The sequence below is a fragment of the Leptonychotes weddellii genome, chromosome 14 (assembly GCF_054177405.1).
Source record: "Leptonychotes weddellii isolate Sample4059 chromosome 14, ASM5417740v2, whole genome shotgun sequence".
Lineage (NCBI taxonomy): Eukaryota > Metazoa > Chordata > Mammalia > Carnivora > Phocidae > Leptonychotes > Leptonychotes weddellii.
Genome location: NC_138382.1, coordinates 37,732,609 through 37,744,576, shown reverse-complemented (window position 1 = coordinate 37,744,576; position 11,968 = coordinate 37,732,609). Strand labels below are relative to the sequence as shown.

Here is an 11,968-nt window from a genome sequence, read left to right as displayed (position 1 = left end):
ATCATGACCTGAGCCGAAGGCAGTCGCTTAACCGACTGAGCCACCCAGGCGCCCAGCCAGTGATTATTTTTAAAGCACGTTAGATTTCTCCTCTCGGGATGCCTGGGTGGATCAGTCGGTTAAGCGTCTGCCTTCAGCTCAGGTCATGATCCTGGGATCCTGGGATCAAGCCCCGCATCAGGCTCCCTGCTCTGCGGGGAGTCTGCTTCTCCCTCTCCCTCTGCCCGCCGCTCCCCCTGCTTGTGCTCTCTCTCTGTCAAATAAATAAAATCTTTAAAGATATATATATTTCAGGGGGCAAAGAGAATAGAGCAATTAGAAGACTATGGTAGATTGCACAAACTGCCCCAAATTCTTCCCAATTCCTGTATGCACATTTCTTTACAAAGTGACTTCACTGCTCCCCTCATAATCAGGTAATCTACTTCTCCATCCCCTTAAATCTGGGCTGCTTTTTGACTGTTTTAATTAGCAGCAGAGGAAGTGACATTGTGGGCTTTCTTAGTCCCAATGCCATGCTGCTTCCTCTTGCTTCCGTTAGACCACCATGTTAAGAAGCATGGGACAGATTGCTGGAACCCATGTAGCAGACACACACCATCCCAGACGAAGCCTCCAAACCTAGTCCCCATTTGCTAGATGAGCGAGCCCAAGCAAGACTAGCAAAAGAACTGCCCCCTCTCCCCCTCCTCAAACCCAACCCAAACTGCCAACCACTGAATCATAAGCTAAAAAATGATTGTGGCTTTACCCCACTACATTCTGGAGGTGGGTTGTAACAGCTAACCAATATAGAGGCTATTACATCACACACATAGACAATAGGGCTTAGACTAGATTGAGAGCAGTACGTAAGAAGTACAAATTCTAGACATATTCTGAAGGTACAGCCAACAGGCTTTCCTAATAGTTTATGTGTGGACTGTGAAAGAGAAGAGAAGAGTCATGGAAATGAAGGAGTTTCCATGGACTGAGATAAGGAAGACCACAGATGAAGCAGGTATAGGGAGAAATCAGGAACCGAGTTTGAGATTTGTACTGGTCATCCAAATAGAAATGCTGAGTAGGTATCTGGATACACGGAGTCTAGATTTCAAAGGATGAGGTCCAGGCTAAAAATATAATTTGAGCAGCTAACAGAGTATTACCAGTATTTTAAGACTGATATGATTGAGGGACTATGAGGTCTAATGACTGAGCCCAGCAGCACTCTAATGTTAAGAGGTCAAAGAGATAAGAAAGAACCCGTAAGGGAGTTGAAAGGGGGCAGTCAGGTAAAAGACAGACTAGGAATTGTGGCATCTTTGATAATTACGGGAAGAATGTGTTTCAAGAAACAACGTGATCAACTGTTTCAAAAAATGCTGACAGGAAATGGTAACTATATGACAGGCTGGAGGTGGCAGCTAATAATGGTGGTAATCATTTTGGTGGTAATCATCTTGCAATGTATCAAATCAAAAGGTTGTATACCTTAAACTTTCACAATGTCATGTGTCAATTACATCTCAAGAGAGTTGGGGTGGAAATGCTGATTAGCCACCTAAGAGATGAGGATTAAAAAACAGACCTCTGGATTTAGTAAGATTTAGCAAGTGACTCATTAGTCACTTTGAGAAGAGCAAATTTTTTCAGAGTGGTGAGGGAAGCTGGATTAGAGTGGGTCTGAGGAAGAATGAGAAGAAAATTATTGGACACATAAGATTTGCCATAAAGAGGAAAAAGGAAATTGTGCGGCGGCATAAGGGGGAAATGGGGTCAAACAGGTAATTTTGTTTTTAAAGATTTTATTTTTTTAAAGTTTTTATTTAAGTAATCTCTACACCCAACATGGGGCTCAAATTTATAACCCCAAGATCAAGAGCTGTATGCTCTACCTTCTGAGCCAGCAAGGGGCTTCAAAAGGTAATTATTATTATTTTCTTGGGGTTTTTTTGTAGGCTCCACACCCAGCATGGAGCCATGGGACTTGAACTCATGGCCCTGAGACCAAGACCTGAGCTGAGATCAAGACTCGGACACTTAACTGACTGAGCCACTCAGGCACCTCCATCAAAAGGTAATTATTTTAAGATAGGAGAAATAATAGCATGTTAACATACTGAAGGGAATAATCTAGTAATGAGGGAAAATGGAATCTTGCAGGAGAGAGAGATGCTGGAGCCAAATCTTTTGTATAGGTGAAAGGAATATGATCTTATTATGGTAAGGAGCTGTCCCTAAAACACAGAGACTGCTCAACATGACTCTAGGTCTTAAACAGGAGGGAAGTCAGAGGAAAATGCAGGTATGCCCACCTCTCACATCCATAGCAACCATCATCAGTATCAAGGCATTTTTCACACCTCTGAGCCCAGAAGGAACCTAAAGATGGTCAACATAACCTTCCACCATAGATGAGAGCTAGCACATGTGATGAAAAGTATTTTCCAAGTCCAAAGTTCAAAAAGAAGTACAAAAAGCAAAAAGGCCATTACCTGTCCTTCTTGACAAATAACAAATATTCACTGGTGACAGGTTATTCTTAAATTTAGAAAGAGTACTCTATCTGCTATCCTACTATAAACAGAAACTAGTATGATTTGATGGGTCAAAACTGACAAGAAGCCTCATCCAAACTTGACATGAAAACTGCTATTTGTAACTCCAAAGCTAGCCATATGCTCCAGCCTTACTCACACCCAAGTCTAAGCTCTTCCTAATCTGCCTTCCTCTTCAGTAAACACTAAACAGTCCTCACCTTTTGGACTCTGATACCATGGTCAACAAACTTTCTTATTAGATGCTCAGCGTCTGCATCAGGTATTTCTCCTACTTCCTAGGCCTAATGAAAACTATATTCTCCTTCTTTGGTGGCCACTGCAGTGAAAGCTAATCATCCTTCCAAGCTCCAAGGCCCAGAAGAACATTTTCTTACCATTTACCCCCATACCTCTGAGGGCATGCCATCCAAGTATCTTCATCTCCCATAGATACTGATTACTACTATAGGCGATCTAAAACCTCAGAAACCATCATCTATCTCTCCACTCTGGGTACCATGATCTTCTGAGGTCCATGTCCGAGGTGAGTGATTCATCCAACACACCAGTCTCATTGCTCCTGAATATCTCCATGTCACCTCCATTTTAGCCATCTATATCCATGGCCAAACCCTACATTCTATTAGCACCTTAAAATCTTAAAACTCCAATATTCTTCTCTAAGTCCAGAGTACTTCTATCAGCTATCTCCCTTATACCTATATACACTTATATATTTACCTTGCCCAGACTTCTAATCGCTTGAACCAATTATTTTTTTCAGTTTATTTATCTTTTTAGTAATCTCTACACCCAATGTGGAGCTTGAACTCATGACCCTGAGATCAAGAGTCACATGCTCTTCGGACTGAGCCAGCCAAGCACCCCAGAACCAATTATTTTCTTTCAATCTTTCAGCCTCCTCCTGCTCGGTCACCACCTCCACACAGTCCAAATCTCACATTCCATCACTTCAACAACTATCTTGCTAATACTTTGAGCTCCAATGCATTCCTACCATATGTACATAACAAAATCCAAATACTGGATCATTCCAACTATTCAAAATCCTTGGTTCTACTGACTTTTGCTGCACACAGTCATGCAATTTTATGAACTAGTAAAATTGCAAACTAATGACAATTTTTTTTTTTAATTTGTTTGAGACAGAGCGGGGGGGGAGGGGGTGGGGGGAGGGCAGAAGGAGAGAATCCTCAAACAGACTCCCTGCTGAGCGCAGAACCCAACAGGGGCTCTATCCCAGGACCCTGAGATCATGACCTGCATGGAAATCAATAGTCAGATGCTTAACCAACTGAGCCACCCAGACACCCCTAAACTAATGATTCTTGCCTACCTGGTAGACCTTCCTAAAATCTCCAGTGAGCTCTCTCTCCCGTTCTCTATGGTGTTTATCAGTTGACCATACTCTTCCTGAAATCTTCTACCTCTTTGTCTTCTAGAGCTCCGACATCCGTTAGGCTGTTCCCTCTCATTCTTTTTCACTGGACCATGTTCCTTATATGATGGTACTTCCCAGTGTTTCTCTTGTTTTATTCTTTTTTCAAAAAGTTTTATTTAATTAATTAATTTATTTATTTTATTTGACACAGAGAGAGGCAGGCAGAGGGAGAGGGAGAAGCAGGCTCCCCACTGAGCAGAAAGCCTGATGTGGGGCTCGATCCCAGGACCCTGGGATCATGACCTGAGCCGAAGGCAGACGCTCAACAACTGAGCCACCCAGACTCCCCCAATTTCATCATCTTAACATATCTTGGATCCATCCTGTTCTCTCAAGCCCCACTGCTGACTTGGAGCTCATTCATATTGTGCTTTCACAAACGGGCCTTGCTTCCCTATAACTCGTTCCTCACCTTGCCACATGAAACTGATCTTAACTTGCTTCAACTTAAAATCTCTTACCCATGGATAACCACAGCCTCAAGGATAAAGTTCAAACTCTTTAACACGATAGGAAAGAGGGCCTTTCATTACGGGCCCTTTGTTTATATATTCAACCTCATCTCTCTGTCCTCCTCTTAATACATCAAGAATCTGTTTTGTCTCTCATCTGTCGGTTTGGCCTCTCTTCTTTCTTTTTTTTTTTTTTTTTTTTAAGATTTTATTTATTTACTTGAGAGAGAGAATGAGAGACAGAGAGCACGAGAGGGAAGAGGGTCAGAGGGAGAAGCAGACCCCCCGCCGAGCGGGGAGCCGGATGCAGGACTCGATCCCGGGACTCCAGGATCATGATCTGAGCCGAAGGCAGTCGCTCAACCAACTGAGCCACCCAGGCGCCCGGCCTCTCTTCTTTCTTGTGCCTAGAATGCCTTATCCTCCATCCTTACCAACTAATTTCTACTTGCTTTCAAAATTGAGTTCAAGCAAACATTCCTCCAAAAAGCCTTCTCTGAAACCCCTGAAATCTGACACACACACACAGTTATCCTCTGTCCCCCAAAGTACTCTATGCATGCATCTAACTATAATGATTTATTTCTTTGTATTTTGGCCTTCTCTGTGGCTTCCACGCAATACTATAAGTTCCTCGAAGGAAATTTAGGGACTTGAGACCAAAGCAGACACTCTTTATTGAATGAAAAAAATAAATACAGTATTTTTATTATCTATGACTCTCAGAATTCCATTTACTTACAGGTTTCAACAATTTAAAACTTGAATACAAAGTTTCTTCCACTCCCTCCATGTGTCCTAATATCATATACTAAAACCTGAAAGTTTGATTTCATAAACCAACCTGTTCAATGATTGTTAAATAGAATAAAACTTAGAGTAAATTCTAAATGCAGGGGCGCCTGGGTGGGTCAGTCAGTTAAGCGTCTGCCTTCAGCTCAGGTCATGATCCCAGGGTCCTGGGATCGAGCCCCACGTTGGGCTCCCTGCTCAGTGGGGAGTCTGCTTCTCCCTCTCCCTCTGCTCCTCCCCCCTTCCTGTGTGTGCTTGCGCTCTCTCTCTCAAATAAATAAAATCTTTTAAAAAAAACTCTGAGGGTGCCTGGGTGGCTCAGATGGTTAAGCGTCTGCCTTCGGCTCAGGTCATGATTCCAGGGTCCTGGGATCGAGTCCCGCATCGGGCTCCCTGCTCAGTGGGGAGCCTGCCTCTCTCTCTCTGTCTCTTATGAATAAAAATACTAAAAAAAAAAAAAAATTCTGAGAGCAGCTAAGCTAAAGGAAAAGGTTTTTAAAGAGACAAGAGAAAAGTACACCCTGGCAGCCAGAAAACTTAACAAAACTATAGTTACAACATTCACAATTGTAACATTTGTTCAACATGCTTATCAGCCAAATTAGCAAGCAAAATGAGGTCTGAAGATACAGTTTAATGCACTGAAAAGAACCGAAATCTTCAGTTTAGAAGCTTGGGTGGACTGCTTCATTGGTCCCCAGGCAAATGAAAAGATAAATCTCTAAATAAATAATAATAACAGCTGACTATCTATGCAGCTTGGATTTTCAAACTCCTTGGGCCTAAAGAAATGTTTTCCCATAATGAACAATGGAAAACTATATGGTATTTAATATCAAAGCTTTTGAACATCTTCACAATATAAAAACTAAAGTAACTCAGTCTAAATGAATGAAAGCAAATATAAATTTAACAAAATTTCAAAATCATAAATGCAATGTTATTACTTCCAATGTGACTTGAAATAGGGTAAAAAATTATGAAGCCAGTAGTACCTTGGGGACTCAATTTATAAAAACAACAATGCTGAATCTGTTGTTTGAAAATAGATGGGATCTTCCACGTTGCTTGAAAGTTTCAAATAATTTAAATGGGAGAAAAACTGATAAACATCCTTTGTCCTATAAGCTTAGCACATCTTGTTTCCTATCATGTAGAGATAGTACACACTGGTGCGCCCGGGCGGCTCAGCTGGTTAAGCGTCTGGCTTGGGTCGTGATCCTAGGGTCTTGGGATCGAGCCCCGTGTTGGGCTCCCTGTTCAGTGGGGAGCCTGCTTCTCCCCCTCCCTGCCACTCCCCCGGCTTATGCTCACTCGCTCTCTCTGCTCTCTCTCAAATAAATAAAATCTTAAAAAAAAATAGTACACACTACCTCGATCCAATTTATCATGAATTATGAATCACAGACTTATACTGACGTAAGTATACCATATTTTATTATACTACTTATCTCTAGACCTGTAGCACTTTTTAAAAAAATATACAATACAGGGGTGCCTGGCCGGCTCAGTCGGAGACGCATGTGACTTTTTTTTTTTTTTTTAAAGATTTGACTGAGCCATCCAGGGGCCCCGAAGCATGCAACTCTTGATCTCAGGGTCATGAGTTCCCGCCCCACACTGGATATAGAGATTACTTAAATAAAATTTAAAAAAATATACATGTACACACATGATACAGATTTCACATCTCCTAAAAAAAAAAAAAGTATTTACCCACATGTAATGTGATCAAAGTTTAAATTATCACACTGGGTTTCTTTTTTAAGAACCATTAATAGATGTCCATTGACAGATGAATGGATAAAGAGGATGTGGTGTATTTTATTTACACACACACACACACACACACACACACACACAGAGGAATACTACTCAGCCATAAAAAAAAGAATGAAATCTTGCCATTTGCGACATGGATGTACCTGGAGGGTATTGTGCTAAGTGAAACAAACAAAACAGAAACAAAGTCATAGATACAGTAAACAAACTGTTGGTTACCAGAGGGGGTAGTATTTGGGAGGCACACAAAATAGCTGAAGGGGATTAGGAGGTACAAACTTCCAGACATAAAATCAGTAAGTCATGGGGATGTAATATACAGCCTAGGGAATATAGTGACTAAGATTGTAAGAATTTTGCATGGTGACAGATGGTAACTAGACTTACGGGGATTTCATAATGTATAAAAATATCAAATCACTATGATATACACCTGAAACTAATAGGGATATTATATGCCAATTATACTACAATTAAAAAAATCAAGTTGAGGGGGCACCTGTGTGGCTCAGTTGTTAAGCATCTGCCTTCGGCTCAGGTCATGAATCCAGGGTCCTGGGATCGAGCCCCACATCGGGCTCCCCTCTCGGCGGGAAACCTGCTTCTCCCTCTCCCACTCCCCCTGCTTGTGTTCCCTCTCTTGCGCTCTCTCTCTGTCAAATAAATAAATAAATTCTTTAAAAAAAAAAATCAAGTTGTTCTACAGACCTACCAATAATCCTGACACTATTATTTCCTTACTTTTCTTCTAAATATAGTTATAATTGTACTTTTCATTGTGTTTTTTCTCAAATTTTGAACTAGAAAAGCCTCCTCTTGGATTTTTTCCCCTCAGTTCTTGCATTTCTCTTCAATCTTCCCATCTCCATCTGGCCATTTCTAGAACTAGAAAGGTATAGCAAAAGCAAAATTTTGAAAAGCTGTATTTCCTTAAACTTTCCAAATCCCTAATAGTAACATAAACAATTTAATTCACATAATGGTTTGTGGACAACATCCAAAAAGTATCACAAGTCTATGACTTTAATGCCTCAGAAATATTTTAGAAATCATTTTACACCTGCAGGAAGGCCAAATGATTTATTTTTAAGTCCCATCAACCAAACGGCAAATGAAAAACTATTGTTATGGGGAGCCTGGGTGGCTCAGCTGGTTAAACATCTGACTTCAGCTCAGGTCCTGATCTCAGGCTTTTGGGATTGAGCCCATGCTCAGCAGCTAGTCTGCTTCTCGCTCTCTCATTGCCCCTCCCCCGCTCCTGCTGACTCTCTCTCTCACATAAATAAAATCCTAAAAAAAAAAAAAAGAAAAGAAAAGAAAAGCTATTGTTATATCTCTATGGGCATTTTCATTCTCAAGCTATTGATTTATTTATGGTTATCAATTCTCAAGTGGAAGAGCCACTTATTATTTATGGTTATCAATTCTCAAGTGGAAGTAGCAATCAATTGAAATCCAGTAACTTTTAGCTTGATAAAATAAATGCTAACATATACATGATATTGATAGGTATTAGCCAGGTGATGATAACTACCTAACATTTAACCAAGTAAGCAAGATAACCAAAGCAGAGGTTTTAGCTACCACTAATCTACCACTGCAACTGAAATTACTTTGAAAATTGCATCTTATACAATTTTTTAAAGATTTATTTATTTTAGAGAGAGTGAGAGAGCACAAGCACACATGGGGGGGAGGGGCAGAGAGGGGGAGAGAATCTCAAGCAGACTCCCCGTGGAGCACAGTGACCTGAGCCTGAGCCAAATCCTGGGTGGGACACTTAACCAACTGAGCCACCCAAGCACCCCTAATTGTTTTTATATCATACCTTTAAACATAACATTAAAAAGCTTCTGATTATTACATTTCCAAATTTAGATGAGTCATAGTGCTTTGTATGCAGGAACTGAATGTGAATCAAAATTGTAAATATGCACTTGCTTGCCAGTCAAAAAGTAATGTGGACAGATTCAGAAAGATTAAAGCATATAATCATAATATACATTGTGTTTTTAAAATGGTCACTTCTCAACTGTTAACACAGTTCAGTTAACTGTTAACACATGCCAATTGCCCCTCCTCTCCTTGAATATCTAAAAATTACGGAATACTGGGCGCCTGGGTGGCTCAGATGGTTAAGCGTCTGCCTTCAGCTCAGGTCATGATCTCAGGGTCCTGGGATCGAGTCCCGCATCGGGCTTCCTGCTCCTTGGGAGCCTGCTTCTCCCTCTGCCTCTCTCTCTCTCTCTCTCTGTCTCTCATGAATAAATAAAATCTTTAAAAAAAAATAAAATAAAAATAAAAAATAAATTAAAAAAAATAAAAATTACGGAATACTTCTAATCCTATCCCCTCACTTTACAGATAGGCACCTGAGACCTAGGGTCTTCCATAGTACAGTTAGCAGGATTAAACATCATGGTCTGAAGTTTACTGGAGGAGAAAGTAAGAAAAACCGCATGAGGTCTCAGAATAGCTCTATATAAGCTTCTGTACCTAAATCTGGAACCTGAAATTGAACCATCAAAAACAATAACAAAATTACATCTCAAATCTAGACAATAAAACTGGCAGATAAAATGAGAGAAAAGGCAGGGAATGCCCATTTTAGTTTCTGACATAAGACCCTGACCATCAAGGAATTCAACCAAAAAGTTTGTTGAATGGATGAATGAATGACTGCATGATACTTGATAGGATGACTTCATTGATTTTAGAAGCTCCAATTTGAGGAGCTGAACTGAGGATCATGACGATGCCACAGATGAAATTAAAACTCATGGTGCAACACACAACTCCTATGTGTAACACAACAGCCAAGTCTCTGCAAATCTCCGCATAGCTGTTGCAGGCATTTCAAAACATACATCCACACATATATGCTATTTTTTCAGGTAATTCCCGCAAGGTTGGACAGAGCCAGAGAATCAAGAAGTCTGAAAACAGGCCCTGCTCACCCATAAGCCTTTGCATTGAAGTGGACAGGATCTGAATGAGTCACTGGTAATAATAAGACCGTCCCCCCAGCCAACCAGGAACCGGCCCGGAATCCCCTGCACTGCCTTTAACTAGGGAACCGGTCAGGGAAGAGTGGAGGAACTGCAACCTGCTGCAGGTAAGTCTGCAAGGATCGCGCTGATGTTTCCGAGTCAAGATCCCGCTGAGCCCCACCGCAGGCACCGGGGCCGGCCCCGCCCAGGCATCGCGGAGCTCTCCTACGCAGCAGGCCTTGTCCTCCTGGAGTTCTGAGCCCAGACAGGACGAGGGCAAAGAGCAAGACCTGTCCCTTACGGGCCACCCACGCCCCGGCGCGGCCCTGCCGCCACATGCTCCCCTTCCCCATTTCCCAGCACAGCCCCAGGCCCGCAGGGCCTCAGCCGCCCTCCACGCCAAGCTGAGGCAGGCCACAGTGGAGGGCGAGGCCGCGGCCTCTGAGCAGGGGGCAGCAGCCCGCAGCTCGCCGCCCGCCAACCCGCATCGCTTACCTCCCTTCTGCTACGAGCGGAGCCCCGCGCCGGCTGCCTGACGTGGCCCGCCCCACCGTCTCGAACGCTTGGGGGCGGGGACTACGGGGAGAGAACCAATGGACTGCAGACTGTGAGTCTATGCCCCGCCTCCCCCGGCTTCGGCTCGCCCCTCTACGCTTTCGCGCACGCACCGCCAACGCCAAGGCCGCGCACTGCGGCTGGAGGGTGGCGTGCACGGCTGAAGGGTGGCGTGCACGGCTGAGTGCGTCTCTGCAGGGGCCTAGGGCAGGAAGGGCGGCGCGCGCAGGTGGGGGTTGTCCAGTTGCACCGCAGTGGGGATTAGCCCAGGAGACAGCAGATTAAAGGGACTTGCTTGGAGATGCCACTGCAGCGTGCTTGGGTAGTCCTGTTGGCAGCCTGCCCTTATGCAGCTTTTGGCGATGCAAAGCAGCTTCTTGGTGTTTGGAGATTTTGTTTCCCAGAAAAAATAGTCCCGATAACATTAAGGATTCAGAAAATCAGACAGCCGACCTGTCACTTCGTTCTTCCCTTGTAGCTGCTGCTTCGTATTTTTACTTCCTTGGCCAACACAGAACACTGCAGCTCTCAATGCTACACTGTTACATCCACCTGTTGGGTAGTCCTACAGGACGTTACAGCCTGGTATGTCTGCTCAGTTAATCTGGGGAGAGCAGGCACACGTCATTGTTATTATTATTTTGTCTAATACTTACTGCGTGTCCACCTATGCATGAACGCTCATTTTCATAGGAAGGTTGTAAAGTACCAGGCACAGTAGAACAGAAGCTAAAGGAGACAGCAGAAGGGGGGCGGGGGGGGGGGAAGAATGAGAAAATAATGAAGGAATGGAATTCTAGTCGTGGAAAAATTATATACAAGAGTTAAGACAAGTTGCTCTAAAGAACCTGACTTACCCAGCCGTTTCCAAACTCTGGTATATCTTTAGAAGTAGGTATATATAGAAGTGGGGAGCTTTTTAAAAAATACCAGTACCTGGGCCCCATCTCTAGAGATTCTCAATTTAGTAGCTCTGCTTTGAGTCCTTGGCATTGGTACTCTTAAGTTTCCAAAGTCATTTTAATGTGCTGACAAGAGTTCTACTTCTCATTTGTAGGAAGGATTTGGTTCCCTATATTCCACTTTAGAAAAGTAATTATATGCCATAGGCCATTTCAGTTCTCTCAATAACCTATTATGCATTCATTCATTAATTTTAATTTTAATTCAAAATTAATTTCATTAATTTTGAACCTATTTATATATTCAATCTCTGTTATCCTTTGAGAGAAAGTAGTTTTATAAGGTTTATAATTGCCTTCTTGATTTTATGGAATTTGATGTGTTAACCTTAAAAATAAACTGCCAGTTATTTTACCAGCAAAAAATAGGTTTAAACAGGAATAGCAGAGAATGGTAATCCAGGACAAGCAAGCTACAGCAAAACCATAGGCAAGTCCAACAAACAAAAAA

General features: G+C 42.5%; 1 protein-coding gene across 4 annotated transcripts in view; it reads right to left on the bottom strand.

Moving 5' to 3' along the window:
* FOCAD (focadhesin) overlaps window positions 1-10,633 on the bottom strand; it is a 305,106-nt gene extending 294,473 nt beyond the window's left edge. For 3 of the 4 annotated variants that reach the window (XR_014140004.1, XM_081803024.1, XM_081803027.1), the window contains exon 1: window positions 10,496-10,633. The gene's annotated coding sequence lies outside the window, so the exon portion shown is untranslated. The remainder of the gene's footprint in view (window positions 1-10,495) is intronic. The other variant, XM_081803026.1, reaches the window with a different exon arrangement.
* Between the last annotated feature and the right edge of the window lie 1,335 nt (window positions 10,634-11,968).